The sequence below is a fragment of the Lepisosteus platostomus genome, unplaced genomic scaffold (assembly GCF_059453375.1).
Source record: "Lepisosteus platostomus isolate fLepPlt1 unplaced genomic scaffold, fLepPlt1.hap1 Scaffold_54_H1, whole genome shotgun sequence".
Classification (NCBI taxonomy): Eukaryota; Metazoa; Chordata; class Actinopteri; order Semionotiformes; family Lepisosteidae; genus Lepisosteus; species Lepisosteus platostomus.
The window spans coordinates 1-22,500 of record NW_028291672.1 but is presented as its reverse complement, the minus strand read 5'-3'; the positions used below and the strand labels follow the sequence as shown (position 1 = coordinate 22,500).

The following is a 22,500-nucleotide window of genomic DNA, read 5'->3' as shown; positions in this document are numbered from 1 at the left end:
CGCGTGGCAGGCGAGAATTCTACCACTGAACCACCAATGCTCAGTGCCTGGGTCTTCAAAAAAGACGCTTTTTTGGTGCTCTGTGGAAAACGCGTCGACATCTGCTTCCAGCTGCAAAATGCCATTCGCGGACGCTGAAGAACTTATTTCCAAGGCAGCGGGTACAAGCGATTGGGCGTTTTAAAACCACCAGGAACAGCAAAGAGGCGCGCTTCTTTGCTTGCGCCGAAACACACCGACTGGAGGCGGACAACGTAGTCGGCAGGATTCGAACCTGCGCGGGGAGACCCCAATGGATTTCTAGTCCATCGCCTTAACCACTCGGCCACGACTACAGCAAGCCCCATTGCCGCTGCGTTCTTGCTACAATCTTACCTGGATCGCGAGGCGCCGGCGGAAGCCTATTTCAAAGTCGTTCTCCGTTTCAAAAAAACATTTCCAAAATACAAGCCTTGCAGACAGACACGCCTCAGAGGACTTAAGGGTGGCTTCATGTCGGAATGATAAAGTCTCCCCGTCCGGACATGAAAATGCCACTTTGTTACACACAAAAAAAGAATCAACAACAGAGAAATGCCCACAAGCATTTGAAAAGCCGCACCACGTCGCACTTGAAATAGCTCTTACATTAGTGGTAGACGCAGGAATCGCCTTTTTATTTACGCTCTTACCAACGCGATGGAAAGCAAAACAAAGCGAAGCAGAGCAAAACAAAACGAACAAACGAAAACCCTCACGTCCCGCACTCGCATATAACGCCGTTACGTGCCCAAGCGGTATTGTACGTCATCGTAGCACTGCACCCCGGGGCGTACGGTATATGGGAACAAGCACACGCCATGAATCGCCTCGAATCACTCCCTACAGCTGTAAGGCGCCTTGAAGCGTGCACCCCCAACGTTCTTCTTTGCGCATCTGTGAAAGGTAAACTCTTGAGCAAACTCTGAACCAGCTCTAAGGAAACTAATCCGATTAGACGTTACTTTGACTCATCCTTTAAGGGACCCTTGTTAATTGGAGAAATCAATGATTTCGAATGAATTCTGTATGCGTTAAAAGACAGCTATACACAGAAAACATGCAGGACACTGCTCATGATGTTTCCCGAGCCGAAACACAGTGCGTTTTTCCAAGCCATCTGACAAACCGCCCACTGAAAACTGCAGCAGATCGTGTAAAGGCGTTCAACTTTGTAACTACTGCACGCACAGGAAGCAGAATAAATTCCTCTTTTCAAACTGTCAAAGGTTTGCTGCAGGACATCGCACAATCTCTTTTGAACGGGGACAAACGATTTCTTATGGGGCGCAGTAAGTACAGACGTTTATAAAGCTCCACTCATGCCGACGATGCAGCATGAAGAAGCGCAACCTAACGTTTGACAGACAAAAGCCGGGCGCCGCTACGAGCAATATGAAATCAAACTGACAGCACACGGCGTTTCGCGCTGACTCAAAAGTGATCTCGACAGACGATGTTCTCTGCATAACGCTGAAAGAGCTAAAGAGCGTTTCTGTTGAGACGTAACCCATTGGGCAAAAGACGTATAATATACGTCTATTAAACGCATATCTTAGACGTCTAAATGTGGTCTACAATTCGTCTAGAATGAAATTCTAATATACGTCTAAAGTTAAACGTCAATTATACGTCTATATTTAGACGTTCATTATACATAAATGGTTGGAGTTCTATTATACGGATAAATTTAGAGGACTATTATACATATATGGTTGGAGTTCCGGATAACTTTAGAGGTCTATTATACGTATATGGTTAGAGGTCTATTATACGTATAACTTTAGAGGTCTATTATACGTATATGGTTAGAGGTCTATTATACGGATAACATTAGAGGTCTATTATACGTATATGGGTAGAGGTCTATTATACATCAAAGATAGATTTTATAGGTGTAGAAACAAGTAAAACAAGCCAATGATTAGGTTTAGAAATGTATTCTGAAAATACACATTCACACCTGAAACATATGTTTTTCAAATTATACATTGTATACAATCAATCAACAATCAACATATGGGCAATAATCATAAAAACACAACTAGTCTTAAACTTCAGCTACAAATTCTGGTAACATGGCAATATACAGTATAGTAATGACAAACACAAAACTAATTACATTAACACACTAACTCAAAACCACATTTTGATTCAAATATACATTTTAAAATGTACAACTTCTATATTTCCAAGAAAAAAAATATTACAATGGAAGTTAAGACGATTTGTGTCCACTATTTGCAAACCCTGTCTAATTGTCCTAACAGTTAGAACCAAAAACCTATTATTTTCAGAGTCCAGATCTCCTGGCCCCCTGCCTTGCATATGCATTCTTCAAGTAACACATTGCGTGCTCCTTTATTTCTTTTTCTGTTAATGTAGGGTGGGACTTCAGCACCGCAGCTAGGAGAAAATTATATAATATTACTTCCCAAATAAATGATGATTAATATCTTCTTTAGTATAATCTAAAAAATGAACGGTTTACTAAGCTCAAAGCTGAAATAAATGTATAAAATTTGGCTTGCATCATAGCAGTTGAGCAATAAAGTCTGTCCTAATTAAAGAGTACCCAAAGTTTGAAAGTACAACATAGAATAAGAATAAGAGAAACGGCAAAACGATTTTGTGTCATCTTCCCCATTCACACTATTTTATGTGCCATTTTTTTGCTTATTCACATACTATTTTAATCAAAATAATATTAAGAAAGATCTGTATGTATTCAGATAGTATTATTATTGTTCATACTTACTCGTCAAAAGAGGATTGCTGAGATATTTTCGGATATACTTCTACGTTTGAAAAACGTGTCCAAAATGGTGACCAACGAATACTAGCAATGCATTGTGGTATATAACCGGAAAATATGCTGGGTTCGATATTTTCTCAACGTATGCGTTTATTAATGTTGTCGATATTATGGTTGAAATTTAACATTGATAATACATCGCTGCTATGTGCCCCCTGCTATGAGCTGATGTGCAATTTTAACGCATGCAATAAGTAAGGATCGGTCACTGTTGTATGGTATTATATATAATGACATTATGGAATAGGATGGGGACAGGCCTGGCATCACGGGGGGAGGGGGGAATGTCGCCCCTTCAGTTTTGGGCAAAAAGTTTTACCTAACTTAATTTGCACCCTAAAAAAATAGTTGTACTTTGTCAATGGTCAGACAACACTAAATGACACGAACAGTCACTCAGTCTGTTTGATGGGCAGGAGGGCTATCCGTCCAGGAACTGCACATATTATTGAGTGTCAACATTACGATCCTGTTTGCTCAGGTGGACCGATTCCTTGCAGTAGTTTATCATTATACTTAAAATCATTATATAACTAGGACTAGTTATAGCAGTCTGTGCTTTCTGTTGGTTTTACAACATTTTTTTCTTAACGATTCAGAACGTCCATGTAGCTGCAAAAATGAACGCTTATGGTACTTTTCGCTCCAGGCAATACAAACCTTGAGAGTGACGAAAAATGTGAAACTGAACTTCATCGCAAATACCAGATTGCTAGTCGTTATCTTCTATCATGAAGCACTAATCAATGGCATAGCTGCGAGATTTCATTTGGGTAGCTGCACCGTACAGTTCCGTTTCAACCGAAATATCACTCCCCCCTCAGAATTTCAGACGCCCCCCTACAGATTTTTCCTCGGGCACCGCGCACTGATGGGGGACTTTTGTCAAGAAAATAAAAATAGAAACTCTATAGGCACTCAAACATTTTACTGTTTTTTTTCAGGCAGGTGGCAAGACCCCCTCAGCAAAACCCTTGTATGCCAAGCTGTGGGCATTGATTCGTCGAATATACGTATATTTACGGCGAAATTACGGCTATACGTATATATACGTCGCCTCGACGTATAATCAACGTCGAATTGCAACCGTAAAATCGACGACATGAATAAACGCATATATAACGTCGAAAACACATCTAACACAGTGCCTGAGGCTTTTTACTGTATGTATCGTGTGTGCCGCAACTAGGAGTATACGGCACTCTGCACAGTGTACGAAGTAAATTATTTTCGCAGTAATTAATTTATTATATTTACTATATTTATTATACACGTGTAAATTAATTGCTGCGAAAATAATTTACTTCGTACACTGTGCAGAGTGCCGTATACTCCTAGTTGCGGCACACACGATACATACAGTAAAAAGCCTCAGGCACTGTGTTAGATGTGTTTTCGACGTTATATATGCGTTTGTTAATGTCGTCAATTTTACGGTTGCAATTCGACGTTGATTATACTTCGAGACGACGTATATATACGTATAGCCGTAATTTCGCCGTAAATATACGTATATTCGACGAATCAATGCCCACTGGGAACAAGCTCGCTTCTTTCTACCATGATGTCACCATGACCAAATCTGTCTTTAAACACCTTGCTCAGTCTCTAACGAGACTGTCAAAAATTGCTTTCGCCGATTGTATTGCAAACCGGCGGAAGCGGGGTATTGGGTTTTCAACTAGCAATAATCCCGCCTCGGCTAAACCTCACAGGCTACGATACTGCCACTGCGCAAAGCTGACGGTTGCCAGGCAACCGCGGGGATCCTATGGAAATCGTTATCAATCGTCTCATGGCATGTCGTTGCTGTAACGCTTCATATTTGTCGTCTTCTTCTAGCTTGAGGTTTTGAAGAATTTCATGACAGACAAGGGCTCCGTTGGGAACAAAGAAACCCGTTGATTCTTTTCAGCAGCAGAAATACAACCCTTTAAATACAAGATGACAGAACAATGACGAAGGGCATGCCGGGAGGAACTCATGCACTACAGAGGAAAGGGGGCGGGCACGTACAATTCACATTCAAGCCACAAGTACTCTTCTCGGATGTTGCACAAACAAATCCTAACGTCCTGAAAGCATTGCAGCATGTTTGTGTCCCACTTCCCGTGGCTGCGGGACGGCTGACACTAACGGACAAACACAATCTGTGGCGTTTAGCGTGACATAGTCTTGCAGGCATCGTGCTGTCTCACTGCAATACTATACCGGTGGAGGAAACAGTCCATCTGGCCATGAAACTCATTTGAACGTCTAGCTACAGCAACTAACAATATCATGATTTATTCAGGATGTGTGGAATCAGCACGTCCCGGAGACAGCTTCCGAAATCGTGAGCATTCTCTGGTGGTAGGGGCGTTCAAGATGGCGCTCAGGTGGGAGGTAAAGTTTAGTGGTTGAGGATTTTTTTTGAGTTTTTCATGACCTGAATGTTAATTTTTGCTTTTTTTGACTACAGAAAAATAAGGACTTAACACTACTTGTTTAAACTTCAGTTATAATTGAAAGAAAAAAAAACGATTTTTTTTAGGTTTAAGAATTTCGATATGAGTAACACTGGGAAAAGAAAAGAGAGTGCTGGGTCTTCGAAGTAGAAGTCTAAGAAACCTCAATCGTATATGTATAGCACTACAAGAAAATTGATGGCAACTAAAGGGAAAAGTGAAGCAGCTGGAGGGGACGTGGAAAGAGTGCTGGAGATGCGCTCGTACGCGAGCGCTCGCAGCCCAAGTGAGACTCAGCTGCCAGAGGAAGAGCCGGAGTCCCTGCCCAGCACACCTGTGAAAACCCCGGCAGCCAAGAGAGGAAGGGGCGACCTGACGCTGGAGGAGCTCCAGACCAACATCTTCAACATGATGGCACAGAGCATGGGTGAGCTGAAGGAAATGATTTGATCTAATACAGTCGCAATCGAAAGTCTTAAAAAGTCCATGGACTGTGTGTTTAAAGAGGTTGAAGACTTAAAGAGTGAAGTAAAAGTTCTTAAACTAGTAAATACCAAACAAGAAAAGCATATTAAAGAACTTGAATTGAAAGTGAACGATGTAGATAGATACCGTCGATGATGGAATTTAAAATTATTTGGAGTTAAAGAGGAACGTGATAAGGACCTTGTTGCAACAGTGAAGGGTATCTGTAAAAGGACCCTGCCGGACCAGGAGGACGTAATATCGGCCATTGACTTTGCTCACAGGCTCGGGAGAGCGAACATGTCTGGGCAAGTGCGCCCCAGATCGATTATAATACAGTTCACCAAGAGGACGGCGAGGGACATGCTGTGGCGAGCGGCGAGGGGGAATGAGTATTTGAATGGGAACAAACTGAGGTTTGCAGAGGACCTGTCTGCTGCGGACAGGAGTACCAGGAACCAGCTCTGGCCCCAGGTTGAAGCTGCCAGAAGAGAGGGGAGGAGAGCCTACTTTGTGGGAGCGAGGGCCTTTGTGGACGGGAAGGAGATTTGCTCCCAGTGACTGCTCAGTTAATGATTATGTTTGGTTATATTTGTTATACCAGTATATACTAGTGTTTCTTTAGTGTTAGTTTGGAATGGTGTAGTTAAGTGTTAAGGACTGTTATAGTTCTGGTTCTTTGAAAAACTCAATAGTTTAGACAGTCTTAGAGTTAGTTATTTGCTTTTGTGTATGTCTTTTTCATGAATGCCAGAGGTACTCGAAATGTTGTTAAAAGAAAAACTGTGTGCTGAGTTTTATTTTTTACAGGAAACGCATGCATGTTGAAACTAAAGTTTATAAATAATTGAGAAATATTAAAGCAAGGAAAATATGATACGTGTAAAATATACAATTTGATCACATAATTACTTAATTACCTCTGGTAGTTAAATGCTTTTTTCTGCTGCGTTTTTTTTCTCTTGTACATGACTCTGATCCTCTTGTTGTATTTGTATTTGTAAATTCTATGTTTAATAAAAAAAAAAAAAAAAAAGCATTCTCTGGTGGTGTCCTGCAGGCTTCCTGTGGGTGTGCGTTGGTGGTATAGTGGTGAGCATAGCTGCCTTCCAAGCAGTTGACCTGGGTTCGATTCCCGTTTTCAAATGCTGTCATGAGCCTTGGATTGTGACTAGCAAAGCGAAGCCTTTTGAAAGAGCTAAAGCACTGAAAAACGGAATTGAGGGAGAATCTTACAGGGGATTCTGAGCGGTGTCTGCATACACGCTGTCCGATACGGGTGCTGAAAGCTTGAGCTACTCTCAATGTCATGCTGGCTTTCCCCGGAGTAAATCTGTTACATTGAAAGAATGCAATCTCGCAGGTTCAAAAAGGGACCCTTGTTAATTGGAGAAATCAATGATTTCGAATGAATTCTGTATGCGTTAAAAGACAGCTAGACACAGAAAACATGCAGGACACTGCTCATGATGTTTCCCGAGCCGAAACACAGTGCGTTTTTTCAAGCCATCTGACAAAGCCCGCCCACTGAAAACTGCAGCAGATCGTGTAAAGACGTTCAACTTTGTAACTACTGCATGCACAGGAAGCAGAATAAATTCCTCTTTTCAAACTGTCAAAGGTTTGCTTTACGAACGCCGCAGGACATCGCACAATCTCTTTTGAACAGGGACAAACGATTTCTTATGGGGCGCAGTAAGTACTGTTACTGCTCGATACCGACGTTGGCCTACTATACCATGTTCAGCCACTGCTAGAAAATGTACGGCTCTAGCACCGGAGCAAACAACAGGAGGGCCGACACCGAACAGGCACACGTGTCAGACATGGAGAACGATGAGAATGGGATTCGAACCCATGCCTGCAGAGCACAATGGATTAGCAGTCCATCACCTTAACCACTCAGCCACCTTGTCGACGAAACTGGGCTGTCCGGACATGGGTTGGCGCGCTCCAGATGATCTTTTTCTTTTTTTCCCCACGTACTCGAGGGTCATTTTCCTGTTCCACATGTGATTTCAACATTTTCCTTGGGAGATGTCAAGCCAGCAAGCCACTGCTGTGGTTCAGTGGCCAGTGTGGAGTTCAGTGGCCCTGTTGTACACAGAAAGCACATTGAGCTCCTTGGACATGAAAAGTTCCAGATAAAAGCCATTTGTCATCCTTTCTCTTGGTGTCTATGTTGCTATTGTATGTAAAGGTGGCAACTTGCTCAGCGAGCAGGCGGAGCACACACCGAATGCAGATGTGTCTGAGTGGTGTGTCCAAGTGGCTGCAAAAGGACAACACTCCTGGGGCGCCGTGGCTTAGTTGGTTAAAGCGCCTGCCTAGTAAACAGGAGATCCTGGGTTCGAATCCCAGTGGTGCCTTCTTCGTGTCTTCTCAAACAGAACTGGTCCTTACAGACAACTGCCTATGGCTAGACTTAATTAAATGCAAGTATTCATTTCATGTCTTTAACGTGACTTGTTTCTCTTAAAATGGATGCAACTTGCAAAACATGAAATACAAGCCTTGCTAATCAGCGCTAGCGGCTGGCAAAAAAAAAAAGAAGTCAGCTATTTTTTTTTCTTCAACCTTAACCCTGCTAACGGAGAAGAGTTAAACGACCGAGTCTATGCAGCTTAAACGGTGCGCAAGTTGGGTTCTTAGCTGAAAGGGTGGTAAATCACGCTCACCCCAGTCCTTAATCTTTTAAAGAGGATACAAAATTGAACCTAGTCGCCACATCACATACATCCTGTTAAATGATAAAAAGGTAACATCTATCCTCGCTCCAGAGTAAATCTCACGTTGAGGGCATCTTTTTTTTCACTTTGCCGTGAGTCGGGCTCGGCTGCACAGAGGAGAGAGCAGAGCAATGAGATCACAGGGACAGGGGAGTCACACGCTGGTGGTTTGAATACGCGGAAGATCACTGAGGGATCCACAGTATGTGGACCCTCCGTTTGCCATCAGTCCACACTCCGGACTCTGAATCCTGCCATCCGAGTTAAGATCTCGGCGGAACCTGAGGTGCAGTTCCTTCTTAAAACGTAATCTGGTGAGCATTTCTAGAATCGCACTTGTATAGATGCAGCCTTTAATGTGTTGCTAGGTTAAAATTGATGACTTCTTGTATTTCAGTAGGCAACTGCCCTCTTGATTTTGGATTTAATTTCTTTATTACAGGGGCGCTTTTATGAAGACAGAGTCATGTTCAGGTACTTTGCTTGATGGAGGAAGCTCATTTCGGACTCTGTGATCTGCTCACCTGGAAAGGTCTGCTGTACTACTACAAGAGAGAAGTAGGGTCTGGAAGAAGGGACAATTTTATGATGCTTTGGAAGATAGTTTTTTTTTCTTATACTGAAAATGAAAAGTAGTTGTTTCTATATGGACTCAGTCTTTGGAATTTGTATATTTATACATTTCAGTGAACCCTCAGCCATTCCTTCTGTATTGTAATTCAATTTCTCTTTTAAAATTCCTTCCCCACTTCTAGGACCTGCAGTTGCTGAACTCCACAATGGCTTCTATTGGAAAGTCTGTGACTGAGACCATTATTTATTTAGGAGCAATGAGCAATTCTTATATAAATGCAATAAAATCATTATGCTCAAACTATGAGAGAGAATTTTAAGGATAATTTAAGAAATCAGTCTTAGCTTGTTTCTATACACAGATGGTATTATTTATTTTCAAAGGAAACCCGCGAGGATTCCCCTGGTGTGCAAGATGTGCCTGAATACTTTTGATCAGCTTCCTGCTCACTTCAAGAGGGCGTGTATGAAGCACGCCACGGCAGAAGAGATCAGGATGGCCTCTCAACAGGCGAGGGAGGACATGATGAATCACCTGAAGAACGGGGTCATCGTGGATTACCACAGAATAGAGATCAAAGGACACTTTGTGGGCTTGAAATACAAAGAAAATCATGTTCTATGGGACAAGATAAATACAAAACTTAAGCTTTTATTTTAATTAGATTTATTTATAAAGCATAAGCAATCATTTATTACATTAATATATGTGAAAATAACATTTTAGTATCATACGTTTAGTATATTTAGTCCCTAATGCTGAAAGAAATGATCATAGAACATGACATCTAACCTTACCTGCTGTGTTTTTAATCCCTATTGCTCAATGCACGGTGAAAGCATTGCATACATATGTCTGACAATGAGGAATGGGCCCCTGAGACAGTCATTTGCCTGTTTCACAAATGATCGTATTTTACTAGAGATTCTGTTTGGGATTCAGATGTGCATTCGGACAGCAATCCCTTTCAAGAAATGATACGTTCTGGATGAGGTCAAAGGTGCTGGAGCACTGTATTTAGGATGTGTTTGCAGAGACTGTGTGTCTCCTGCTTCAACGCAGTGAGAAATAGATGTGCTCCTGTAATTCATTGGTACATGCCCAGGGCAGTAAGCAGTCTGAGGATTTATTTCCAGACGGCATAGAGCAGTGAAGCAGTGAAGTAGTGCAACACACTGGATCATTATATTATTAGAATCTATTCTACTTAAATTATTACATTATACACAATTTGAGTTCATTTTAAAAAGTAAAAGGTAATGAAAGGAATGCATTTTCGTAAGAAAGATAATACCGATATGCATGTGATAATCTTCCTTATATCATGTAGTGCGTCATTTGGACACTTTGTGGGATTGAAATACAAAGAAAATCATGTTCTATGGTACAAGATAAATACAAAACTTAAGCTTTTATTTTAATTAGATTTGTTTATAAAGCATAAGCAATCATTTATTATATTAATATATGTGTGTAGCGGCGAGGCTTATTAATAAGGCAGAATTAAGTGTTCTGAGCCTTCCCAAATGAGGCCCCATTTCTCTGTTCATCTCTGTGGTGCAGCCACAGAGAGACTATTCATGCAGGGTGATTTAAGGTCCTAGGACAGCTCCCAAAGGGGGATGCACTTAGCTAAGCCTGGCTATCATGATCAATGGTCATCCATTGGCGCCTATCTGTCTAGGGAGTGCCAGTTGGACATCTGGACTGCATTACTAAGTGTCAGGACTAAGTGACTCATATCTCACCTTGATCAATCAATCAGGGACTGGTAGGGCCGAGTAACCCACGTGGGACTCTGATGCCCATGGAACTTTCAGCCAATCAATGAGCTGAAGTTCCTCCAGGTAAAAACAGGCAACACAGAGAGCCTGTGAGATTCAGTAAGATTCAGAAGGGAGGATTCAGAGGATTCTGTGGACAATTCTAAAGGGAATTCAAAGGAGAATTCCAGGGCAGGGCGGCCCAGGAGCAGAAGGCTCCCAAGGGCAGGACATTCTCGCAGCGCGCCTCCTGACCATCCTGAGACTCAGCCCGGACAACCACGGAACGGCCAGTGTGTCCGAGTGCCAGAACTTTCCTTTGTTCTAAGAGTCTAGAGCGGAGGTTGCCAGAGAATAACCAGAGGATCCACCCGAGGTTAGCACCAGCAGCAGGCCTCGTGAACAGGTCGGAACTGTGGACAGCTGAATCACTATTCAGAACTAGCTCTTCATCAGAAACGAACCGGTCCTCTTCCTGACTTGCTCGGACCCACAGTCATCTTTTCTCCTGTGCACAAACTTTGCTAGTTAAAGCCAACACTAACTAGCCGGTCAGTGAGCATCAGCAGCGCAGCGTCGCAAGCCGCACAGCACAGCCTGGCACGGAGCCAGAGAGCGCGGATTGGACAGCAACAGCCTGCAACTGTTTCTTTGTGCCCGCAGGAAGATCTGAATCCCCAAAGATTGGATGAGTATTCAACTTCAATGCATTACAGCTCGAGAATTCAATTGTTATCCCAACCAGTTGATATCAATTTAATTCCTAAGAGTTATGTACTTGTTTGAGTATCTAATGTAGAAGTTATAACCAAGTTCATTAACGAAACGGTCTTAATGAATGATATACTGAACGTATGTCCTCTTGATATGTGTAACACTTCGTAACTGACTGAATGTATATCTTTTGTATTCTGATAACCCTCTCGATAAGATCTGTTAGGTTTACATGCATATTTTATGTATTAATAAATGTATCCTCGTGTATTAGTACCTGTGTGTGCGCGTTGTTTGAGTTATGTCGCATGGTTGGATTCTAAAGCCATCAAAAGAATCAACTTTGTGATTTACTGCTACAATTAATAATTGTCTCAGTAAATGCCCAAACCCTACAGAACTGGTGCCTTCAGAGAGCCACTACATTTAATTTTGCTATGGCAACATTACATATTTGGCGTCCCTGAGCCGGTTTTCTTACATTATTTGGCGTCCCTGGGTGGGCGTGGCAAGACTGAAATGAGTCAACCAAGCGGAATAATTCAATATAAAACGCCGCTGGTTTCATACACAACAATACGGTGTGCTGAAAGCCGAAAGAAAAAAAAGTTCCCCTTGCTCTTTAAGCAGTGCTTGATTGTTTTGTGATCTTTTGCGATCTACCGGGTTGATTGCATACTTGATCTTGTGGTTTTCTGTGGTAAAACTGTGATTTCGTACTTAAAAGTAATACTCTTTAAGTTTAACGATGGTTGCTAAAAGGTCTGAATTCGAGTCGCTATTAAGCACTCTCTCTAGCAGCGACAGGTCTGACCACGATCTCTTCCATATCTCCGTCAGCGGAGAAGCTAGAAGGATAAATCTCCATTCTCTGAGAGAGCTAGCGAAGGACATAGAGAGATTTGACCCCGCAGTGTCAGAGAATAATATCGAGAGTTATATTCAGGACCTCAGGTATACCCTGCAGTATCTGCCAAACACCACAGAACAGGAGAAAGTGTTTCTGGTCAGGAAAACTACCAGCAGAGCTGTACATGAGTGGATGGCTAGGCAGATGAAAGAAGTCTGTAATGATTTTGAGAAGCTTTGTCAAGCACTTATTGAAGAATACAGTGCGTTTATTGACCCGACTGCTGCGATAGCCGCCGCTCTTAACATTAAGCACGAGAGAGCAGAGTCCCCTCGCGAATATTACGAGAGACTTAGACGAACTTATTTTGCAGGGCGAAATGATGAGGGTTGCGAAGAGAACACACATTTCAAGGGTTTATTCATTGCGAATCTCCACCCGTCAGTCAGAAAGATGATCTTAATGCATACAGATTCGTGCAGAAAGCCTGGGAGTATGATGTCCAAAGTCGCTCTGAGCAAAAAGCTGTTAAAGTGACTGTGTTTGCCGTCAGAGCCAGCAGGGTTATCTCCCCCCTGCTCGAAGGAGCACAGGCTCCTGAGCTGGCTAAGCCCCGTTCCAAAGCATGCACACAGGACCGCACCCAGCGTCCTAAGTGCCATGAGAACACCGGGGGAGGGAAAGGGCTAGATAAAGCTGAACAAAAGGATTCAGTAGCCGCCCGCCTGGCCAGGCTTGAACAAGCTTTATTAGGACAGGGACAACCGCTCCCCAAGGCTGCCGGAAGCGTGAATGAGCTGATACTCTCCACTGGAGGAGGCGGAGACCCACCCCCTCTCCCTCCCTCAGTCTATCTGATTGAGCGGAAGGGTTCCTGCCTGGATGAATTCAGCCACTCCCAAGTCAGTGCTGACTCCACCCCTGAAGTCACAGAGCAGGCAGTAAAACACAGAGGAAAAGCAAGTAGCTTTTACCTCAAGGCTGCCATGGGAGATGTCTTACACAGTGAGACACTGATTGACACTGAGGTTGAAAGGTGTTTGATGTCACACGGCAAGCTCAAACGGGTTGAAAAAGAAAAGGGCATGCGACTCAGAGAGGAACCTTTGGTGGATCACCAGAAAGGCAAAGTGTGGAAACAGGTCAAGGCTCCTAAGCCTTCTGTACAGAAGGAAAGGGGGGCCAAGAGGCAGACTGTGCTCACACAGTGCCCACCGAACACAGAAGCCTATGTGGAGATTCCTTCTGTTCCCTCTGGACAAGAAATAAAAATATTTCCTTGTTCCCCGGATATACAGGGAAGTCGTGTCCCGGCCAAGGTCCCAACAGCCTCCATGCCACAGGAGCGGTGCTCCAAGAAGCCGCCTGATCCACCAGGTAAAGCACACACCTTTTACATCCCTAAAGAGGAGCAGATCTCCCCACCTGGCGATGAAAAGGAGCTTTCCCTGTGCACCCTGGCACCCAAGAGGGGTCAGGAACACCACCCTGCAGTGGTGGAAGGGATCCAGATGGCAGGAGAGCAGGTTGGTGATGTAGCCCTCACCCTTAGCCCTGAGAGGTCCTCTATTAGTGAGGATCTGCTTGAGCAGCTGTCACAGGGCCACCGCCAGGTGCCCCTGGTGCAACATTCACAGGTTAGACAGGAGGTCCAGCTGGACGCTGAGACTACTGCACTGTGGACACACCTGATCCCAGATGCCGATTCCCTCTGCTGTGACCCAGGGAACCTGCAGTCAGGTAACATTATTTCTCACAACTACCAGGTAGTGAGTGAGACTGACCTGATTGTTCCTGCCTCAACGGCAGGGTTGCCAACACACCCAGTCCCCCAGAAGGGACAGGGAATGAAAGCCGAGCCGGTTTTCTTACAGCCACCAGCTCAGTCTGTCAGTCTGAGTCTGACCAACAGTGGTTCAGCCAGACTGGAGCTGGATGGTCAAGTCACCCGCCTGCCAGTGCAGGACATCGCAAAGAGGGGTGTCAGAATCCCCGCCTGCACTGACATGGGCCTGGTGAGTGATAGTAAGTTCAAAGACAGTGAACTAGCTATCCCAGTACTGGGGCAGCTCCCCGAACCCCTAGCAAGGGAAGGGGGGAGCGAGCAGGTGTCCTACACCCACGCCCAGCGAACGATTGTAAACATGCCGATAGAGGGATTCCTCAATCAGGAAGTGTGCAGGGTGGACCTGAACAGTGAGAATGGGGTAACAATCCCAGATCACTCAGGTGCTCCAGATGACCACTCAGCCGAGGGTCAGGCATGCTCCACCGCTGCACCGCCCCCTGCAGGGTTCCTAGAGCACAGGCATGAACAAATCGAAAAAGCAGATGCCCTGGAAAAGGAGGAGCAGCATCAGCAGCTGCGTCAGATCTCCCCATATTTCCAGGATGTTGGTGCCCAAGATGCCACAGGGCATACTGAGAAAGACACCATGTACACGCTGCGCCAGCTTAGAAAGGCGACAGTCATTCAGAAGGAGATGACTGGGATCAGCCACCCGAAAAGACTTTTGGGAGGACTGATTGCTGTTGCACGTTTGCTTTTTTCTGGTAGGTTTGTGTGCTACTGGCACTCTCACCCTGACTGCCCCAAGAAGGCAGGGGTCAGAGATGCCGGAGGGTAGTGACAGACTGTATCGACAGCAGCAAAAGTTGGAAAGCTTAGGGAAAACCCTACAGGCAATTTCCTATGCAACAGGGTTAAACCTTATTCCCCAACCAGTGGACATGATTGTTGGTGTTATACAGTGGGTTTATGCTTGTGTGCAACAGGCCAGAATGTTGACACAAGACCTATTAAGGGAGCTTAGTGCCACTGTAGCCAGTCTAACCACGGCACGATTCCCAACCCACTTGATTCCACTCTTCTCAGTAGAGGAGTATGGGACATTAACCCCATCGCTCATAGCTCACCCAGAAGGCAATCCAAGATTGAATTTGGTTCCAAATCTTGAGATGGGTATGGCTACCAAAGCTATCCATTGGCTGTGTCTAAACGATTCACCAATGAAGGGTGTAAAGCTACTAACGAGCAGAGGGAGGTTAATGAACCCCATGAAGAGCAGGTAGGAAGTAAATGGCTGGTCAGCACACCACATTTAACTGACACTATGACTTGTGACAGGCATGATACAGCTACCACAATGCAGCTACCTAATCAAACAGTTTTCCTGCAAGTTCCTGAGGAGGCCATAGTACAGCATGGTAACTTAACACTGTACGGTCTGGAACCAGACAACATAAGACCAAACTTGAGGTCATGGATGCCTTCAGGTGCCACACTATTGAATTGGATAGAAATCCAAGAAACAGTAAGCCCTGAAGAGGTACAGGTAGTTAGTTTGCTTTAATGGAACAAACCTCCAAACCACCCTAGCAGATACCCAACACAGGTGTTGTGGTTTATCGCGGGGCTGGGAACAGGAACTGGTTATATTTTAACACTGCTGCTGGGAAGCTGGATCATGACTGACAGTGTACTCTGAATGCTGTACTCTTGCATCAAAATGTAATCTGGGTAGCATGAATGAGTCAAAGGTAGCATGTCAAAAGAAAGGAAGTGATTTCTCCCCAAATATCTACTACAGAGGTATCAGATATTGACAGTGAACTTCCTGATGTGTAATTCCTAGACCTAGATAATGTCTCCTACCGTGTTTATACATACTCCAGATGTTATTCATCCTGTTTGTATCCAACACTGGTTCCAGTATGAATTCTCGAGGAGTAATGTGGACATTTAAGATTAATGTTCTAATGGCAAGGGACAACACTTAACTCTGTTTTGTTTTGAAGGCAACAACGCCTCAGGACCTCGTGACCTTCAAAAAGGGGGGATATGTAGCGGCGAGGCTTATTAATAAGGCAGAATTAAGTGTTCTGAGCCTTCCCAAATGAGGCCCCATTTCTCTGTTCATCTCTGTGGTGCAGCCACAGAGAAACTGTTCTGCAGGGTGATTTAAGGTCCTAGGACAGCTCCCAAAGGGGGATGCACTTAGCTAAGCCTGGCTATCATGATCAATGGTCATCCATTGGCGCCTATCTGTCTAGGGAGTGCCAGTTGGACATCTGGACTGCATTACTAAGTGTCAGGACTAAGTGACTCATATCTCACCTTGATCAATCAATCAGGGACTGGTAGGGCCGAGTAACCCACGTGGGACTCTGGTGCCTATGGAACTTTCAGCCAATCAATGAGCTGAAGTTCCTCCAGGTAAAAACAGGCAACACAGAGAGCCTGTGAGATTCAGTAAGATTCAGAAGGGAGGATTCAGAGGATTCTGTGGACAATTCTAAAGGGAATTCAAAGGAGAATTCCAGGGCAGGACGGCCCAGGAGCAGAAGGCTCCCAAGGGCAGGACATTCTCGCAGCGCGCCTCCTGACCATCCTGAGACTCAGCCCGGACAACCACGGAACGGCCAGTGTGTCCGAGTGCCAGAACTTTCCTTTGTTCTAAGAGTCTAGAGCGGAGGTTGCCAGAGAATAACCAGAGGATCCACCCGAGGTTAGCACCAGCAGCAGGCCTCGTGAACAGGTCGGAACTGTGGACAGCTTAATCACTATTCAGAACTAGCTCTTCATCAGAAACGAACCGGTCCTCTTCCTGACTTGGTGGGACCCACAGTCATCTTTTCTCCTGTGCACAAACTTTGCTAGTTAAAGCCCACAGTGAGCATCAGCAGCGCAGCGTCGCAAGCCGCACAGCACAGCCTGGCACGGAGCCAGAGAGCGCGGATTGGACAGCAACAGCCTGCAACTGTTTCTTTGTGCCCGCAGGAAGATCTGAATCCCCAAAGATTGGATGAGTATTCAACTTCAATGCATTACAGCTCGAGAATTCAATTGTTATCCCAACCAGTTGATATCAATTTAATTCCTAAGAGTTATGTACTTGTTTGAGTATCTAATGTAGAAGTTATAACCAAGTTCATTAACGAAACGGTCTTAATGAATGATATACTGGACGTATGTCCTCTTGATATGTGTAACACTTCGTAACTGACTGAATATATATCTTTTGTATTCTGATAACCCTCTCGATAAGATCTGTTAGGTTTACATGCATATTTTATGTATTAATAAATGTATCCTCGTGTATTAGTACCTGTGTGTGCGCGTTGTTTGAGTTATGTCACATGGTTGGATTCTAAAGCCATCAAAAGAATCAACTTTGTGATTTACTGCTACAATTAATAATTGTCTAAGCAAATGCCCAAACCCTACAGAACTGGTGCCTTCAGAGAGCCACTACATTTAATTTTGCTATGGCAACATTACATATTTGGCGTCCCTGAGCCGGTTTCCTTTCAAAAAACGATACATTCTGGATGAGGTCAAGGTGCAGGAACACTGTATTTAGGATGTGTTTGCACTTATTCTGTGTCTCTAGCTTCAACACAGCGATATATGTATATGCTCACTGATTTTTTGGTACATGCCCAGGGCGATAATCATTATGAGGATTTATTTCCTGATGTGCTAGGGGTAGTGTTGTGAAATACTTCAACACACTGGATCGCAGGTTTAAACCGCCTGCACTCTTACTCCTTAAAAACCAACAAATGCAGATATGTAGCAATCATATTGTAGCAGACACTCATTTGCCTGTTTCACAAATGATCATATTTTACTAGAGATTCTGTTTGGGATCCGGATGTGCATTCTGACAGCAATCTCCTTATCGCGGCTTTGCCCTTCTTGCCTCTTTGGACAATATCTCCATCTTGTGGTCGTTGTTGGTAATGTCTAGACAACATCTCCATCTTGTGGTCGTTGTTGGTAATGTCTTCTTATGCCCTTTTTTATTTTAATTCTCTATTAGTTGATTCTAGAATCTCTACAATGGAGATGAAAACATCAGTTTTATAGCAGACAATATGACATTATTTATAGTCCAATTAGAAACTTATTACCCTGTTTTTAACATAATAACAAATTAAAATTGATTAAAACTAAGTTTGGAACACCAGGGAACATAACAAATGATTTTTAGGAAAACCATGAGGTTCTCTGTGTCCAATGCCTGCAAGGGGAGAAAGCTAGAATCCTTTGATTTTTTCAAAATTTGAAAATAAACATCATATAACAACAGCTTTCATTCCTAGGAGTGAAAAATAACCATTTTTGAAGACATAGTAGTTTCTAAAGCACTACAATAAAGTTAAAAACATCAGTTTTATATTACATTATTTTTAGTGAAATTAGTCATTTTTTGCACTATTTTTAATAAAATATCTAATTAAAAGTGATTAAAATTAAGTTTGGAACAACAAGGAACACACAAAAAAAAGATTTTTAGGAAAACCATGAGGTCCTCTGTGCCCGATGCCTGCAAGGGGAGAAAGCTAGAATCCTAAAAAAAAGTTATCAATTCTAGAGCCTAAAAGGAAAACAAGACAAATGTATATCTCCAAATAATTTTATGTGCTTCAGAAGAGCCCAGGAAAGTTTTTTGCATACATGAAACCACGCCCGTTTGCACATAAGCAGACATGGTTGCACACACGACTGCATGAAAGCACACGTGCATGCGAAGTCATCCTGTTGAGCATTTGAAAAGCCGCACCACGCCGCACTTGAAATAGCTCTTACATTAGTGGTAGACGCAGGAATCGCCTTTTTATTTACGCTCTTACCAACGCGATGGAAAGCAAAACAAAGCAAAGCAGAGCAAAACAAAACGAACAAACGAAAACCCTCACGTCCCGCACTTGCATATAACGCCGTTACGTGCCCAAGCGGTATTGTACGTCATCCTAGCACTGCACCCCGGGGCGTAAGGTATATGGGAACGAGCACACGCCACGAATCGTCTCGAATCACTCCCTACAGCTGTAAGGCGCCTTGAAGCCTGCACCCCCAACATTCTTCTTTGCGCATCTGTGAAAGGTAAACTCTTGAGCAAACTCTGAACCAGCTCTAAGGAAACTAATCTGATTAGACGTTACTTTGACTCATCTTTTTACTCTCAGTGCTGGATTGCTCAAACTCCAGCTAGGGTTAGGTTTAACATTCCCACACTACTTAGACACTTTGTTTACGCTCAGTGCTGGATTTTGGGAACTTCAGGACGAGTGGGAATTTTCTCCTATCTGTCAATTCTGTTTTGTTTTGGAGACTCTTGGCTGCCTATATTGTACAGTGCAGCGTGAAGGAAACATTTTCCAAAACTGTGTCAGCTCAAAAGTTGTAAGAAAACCTCTCCAGCTGCTTTACCTCTCTTCATTTTTGTCATTTAATGTGACAATCGATGTATAACTGGAGCCTCACATATGCAAATGGTGAGGCTCCAGTTCGACACCACTTTACAGTATATGACAAAAGCATGGCAGACTGTGCCGGACCAGCTGGTAACTTCCGCTTATTTTGACCATATTAAACATTGGAAATCTTCCCACTTGCATTTGTGACACTTGATTTTGGCTCCACGTAAGACACTCTTAAATCTTCAAACACTTTTCTCTTCTCCCGCAACACTCTTGTCTGTCGGCACTGTGTGGCAGCGTTGCAGGACAACCCATCTCACCACGGAAAGGAACCTAACAGCTTTGGTAAGAGAGGAGAAAAGGACATGGCCCGTACGGGGCTCGAACCCGCGACCTTGGCGTTATTAGCACCACGCTCTAACCAACTGAGCTAGCCGGCCTCAGGACAGTGCCCCTCTCTGTGCTGCAAAAAATCGAACTCAGGGAATTTCTTTTGTCCTCCTTTGAATAGAAAGCCGTGTAATTCAGTGTACGGGCTTTCTCATGCAGTTTCATGGTTTCACAGCATTATTCAGCTGATTTTAAATGTACCTAAAGGAGAAGCATTATTGAAGACCATCAATTACCAAGAGCTTTTGTCAAAGGTTTTGGTGGTCATTTTTAATGACCACAGAGCACTATGACCTCGGTTTTACATCTCATCCAAAAGACAGCGCCCTTTTACAACACAGCTTCTCCGTCACTATATTGGGAGATTGGGACCCGCACAGACCTCAGGGTGAGCGCCTCCCTGCTGGCCCCATTAACACCACTTCCAGCTGGAAGCTTTGTTTTTCCCTGTAGCTCACCCTCATCCAGGTACTGACCTGGCTCACACCTGCTTAGCTTCAGTGGGTTTTCAGTTGCGAGTTGCAAAAGTTGGGATGCAAGTGATGGAGCCGTTCGCTGCAAAAGCCACTGCATTGGCTAGGAATCGAAACCAAGCCTCCTGCGTGGCAGGCGAGAGTTCTAACAATGAACCACCAATGCTCAATGCCTGTACCTTCAAAAAAGACGCTTTTTTGGTGCTGTGTGCAAAAAGCGTCGACATCTACTTCCAGCTGCAAAATGCCATCCGCGGACGCTGTGAATTTATTTATTTAGACACCGCTCAGAATCCCCTGTAAGATTCTCCTTCAATTCCGTTTTGCAGTGCTTTAGCTCTTTCAAAAGGCTTCGCTTTGCTAGTCACAATCCAAGGCTTGTGACAGCATTTGAAAACACTTGCCACTGCGTTGGCCGGGAATCGAACCCGGGTCAACTGCTTGGAAGGTAGCTATGCTCACCACTATACCACCAACACATGCCTGGGGGAGCCCTCCAGGACACCACCAGAGAATGCTCACGATTTCAGAAGCTGTCTCCGGGACGTGCTGATTCCACACATCCTGAATAAATCATGTTATTGTTAGTTGCTGTAGCTAGACGTTCAAATGAGTTTCATGGCCAGATGGACTGTTTCCTCAAGTGGTATAGTATTGCAGTAAGACAGCACGATGCCTGCAAGACTATGTCACGCTAAACGCCACAGATTGTGTTTGTCCGTTCGTGTCAGTCGTCCTGCAGCCACGGGAAGTGGGACACAAACATGCTGCAATGCTTTCAAGACATTAGGATTTGTTTGTGCAACATCCGAGAAGAGTACTTGTGGCTTGAATGTGACTGAGCAAGGTGTTTAAAGACAGAGACTGAAAACTGTTAAAGGATGAGTCAAAGTAACGTCTAATCGGATTAGTTTCCTTAGAGCTGGTTCAGAGTTTGCTCAAGAGTTTACCTTTCACAGATGCGCAAAGAAGAATGTTGGGGGTGCACGCTTCAAGGCGCCTTACAGCTGTAGGGAGTGATTTCAGACGATTCGTGGCGTGTGCTCATTCCCATATACCGTACACCCCGGGGTGCAGTGCTAGGATGACGTACAATACCGCTTGGGCACGTAACGGCGTTATATGCAAGTGCGGGACGTGAGGGTTTTGCGTTTGTTCGTTTTGTTTTGCTCTGCTTTGCTTTGTTTTGCTTTCCATCACGTTGGTAAGAGCGTAAATAAAAAGGCGATTCCTGTGTCGACCACTAATGTAAGAGCTATTTCAAGTGCGCCGTGGTGCGGCTTTTCAAATGCTTAACAGGATGATTTTGCATGCACGCGTGCTTTCATGCAGTCGTGTGTGCAACCATGTCTGCTTACGTGCAAACGGGCGTGGTTTCATGAATGCAAAAAACTTTCCTGGGCTCTTCTGAAGCACATAAAATTATTTGGAGATATACATTTGTCTTATTTTCCTCTTAGGCTCTAGAATTGATAACTTTTTTTTTCATTTTTGGCATTTTTCATCATTTTCCAGAAAGTGGTTGCAAGCCCGATATCATGCGAAGAAACTTCAGGATTCGGGGATCAGTCAATGGATTTTCTTCAAAGTTGGATTTTTGCACTCTGTGGACCAAGAGATGTTGTTCTATAATGTTTTTTTTTTTTCAAATTTAAAAATATCATTTTTTCATGGAGCTTTGAATGGGATGGATTCACCCTCCTTTAGCCAGGACAGAGCTCCAGGAGCCTGGGTAGGATTCTAGCTTTCTCCCCTTGCAGGCACCTGGCACAGAAGACAATATTTTTTTCCTTAAAATCTTTTTTTTTGTGTTCCTTGTTGTTCCAAACTTAATTTTAATCACTTTTAATTAGAGATTTTATTAAAAATAGTGCAATAAATGACTAATTTCACAAAAATTAATGTAATATAAAACGGATGTTTTCAACTTTATTGTAGTGTTTTAGAAACTAATATGTCTTCAAAAATGGTTATTTTTCACTCCTATGAATGAAAACTGTTGTTATATGATGTGTTTTTTTTTCAAATCTTAAATGATCATTTTTTCATGGAG

General features: G+C 43.7%; 6 non-coding genes across 6 annotated transcripts in view; 1 reads left to right on the top strand and 5 right to left on the bottom strand.

Annotated features, from left to right (window-relative positions):
- Nucleotides 1-40, bottom strand: part of trnag-gcc (transfer RNA glycine (anticodon GCC)) — a 71-nt gene extending 31 nt beyond the window's left edge. Inside the window, exon 1 of the tRNA in view lies at nt 1-40. This exon is cut by the window's left edge and continues 31 nt beyond it. This is a non-coding gene — a tRNA (tRNA-Gly).
- A 213-nt stretch (nt 41-253) lies between these two features.
- trnas-aga (transfer RNA serine (anticodon AGA)) lies at nt 254-335 on the bottom strand. The gene has a single exon. It is a non-coding gene; the product is annotated as a tRNA-Ser (tRNA).
- A 4,103-nt stretch (nt 336-4,438) lies between these two features.
- Nucleotides 4,439-4,575, bottom strand: LOC148632906 (U4 spliceosomal RNA). Its single transcript, XR_015934117.1, has one exon. It is a non-coding gene; the product is annotated as a U4 spliceosomal RNA (small nuclear RNA).
- Nucleotides 4,576-8,040: 3,465 nt separating this feature from the next.
- trnat-agu (transfer RNA threonine (anticodon AGU)) lies at nt 8,041-8,114 on the top strand. Its single transcript has one exon. It is a non-coding gene; the product is annotated as a tRNA-Thr (tRNA).
- Nucleotides 8,115-19,950: 11,836 nt separating this feature from the next.
- Nucleotides 19,951-20,024, bottom strand: trnai-aau (transfer RNA isoleucine (anticodon AAU)). The gene has a single exon. It is a non-coding gene; the product is annotated as a tRNA-Ile (tRNA).
- An 830-nt stretch (nt 20,025-20,854) lies between these two features.
- trnag-ucc (transfer RNA glycine (anticodon UCC)) lies at nt 20,855-20,926 on the bottom strand. Its single transcript has one exon. It is a non-coding gene; the product is annotated as a tRNA-Gly (tRNA).
- Nucleotides 20,927-22,500: the final 1,574 nt, after the last annotated feature.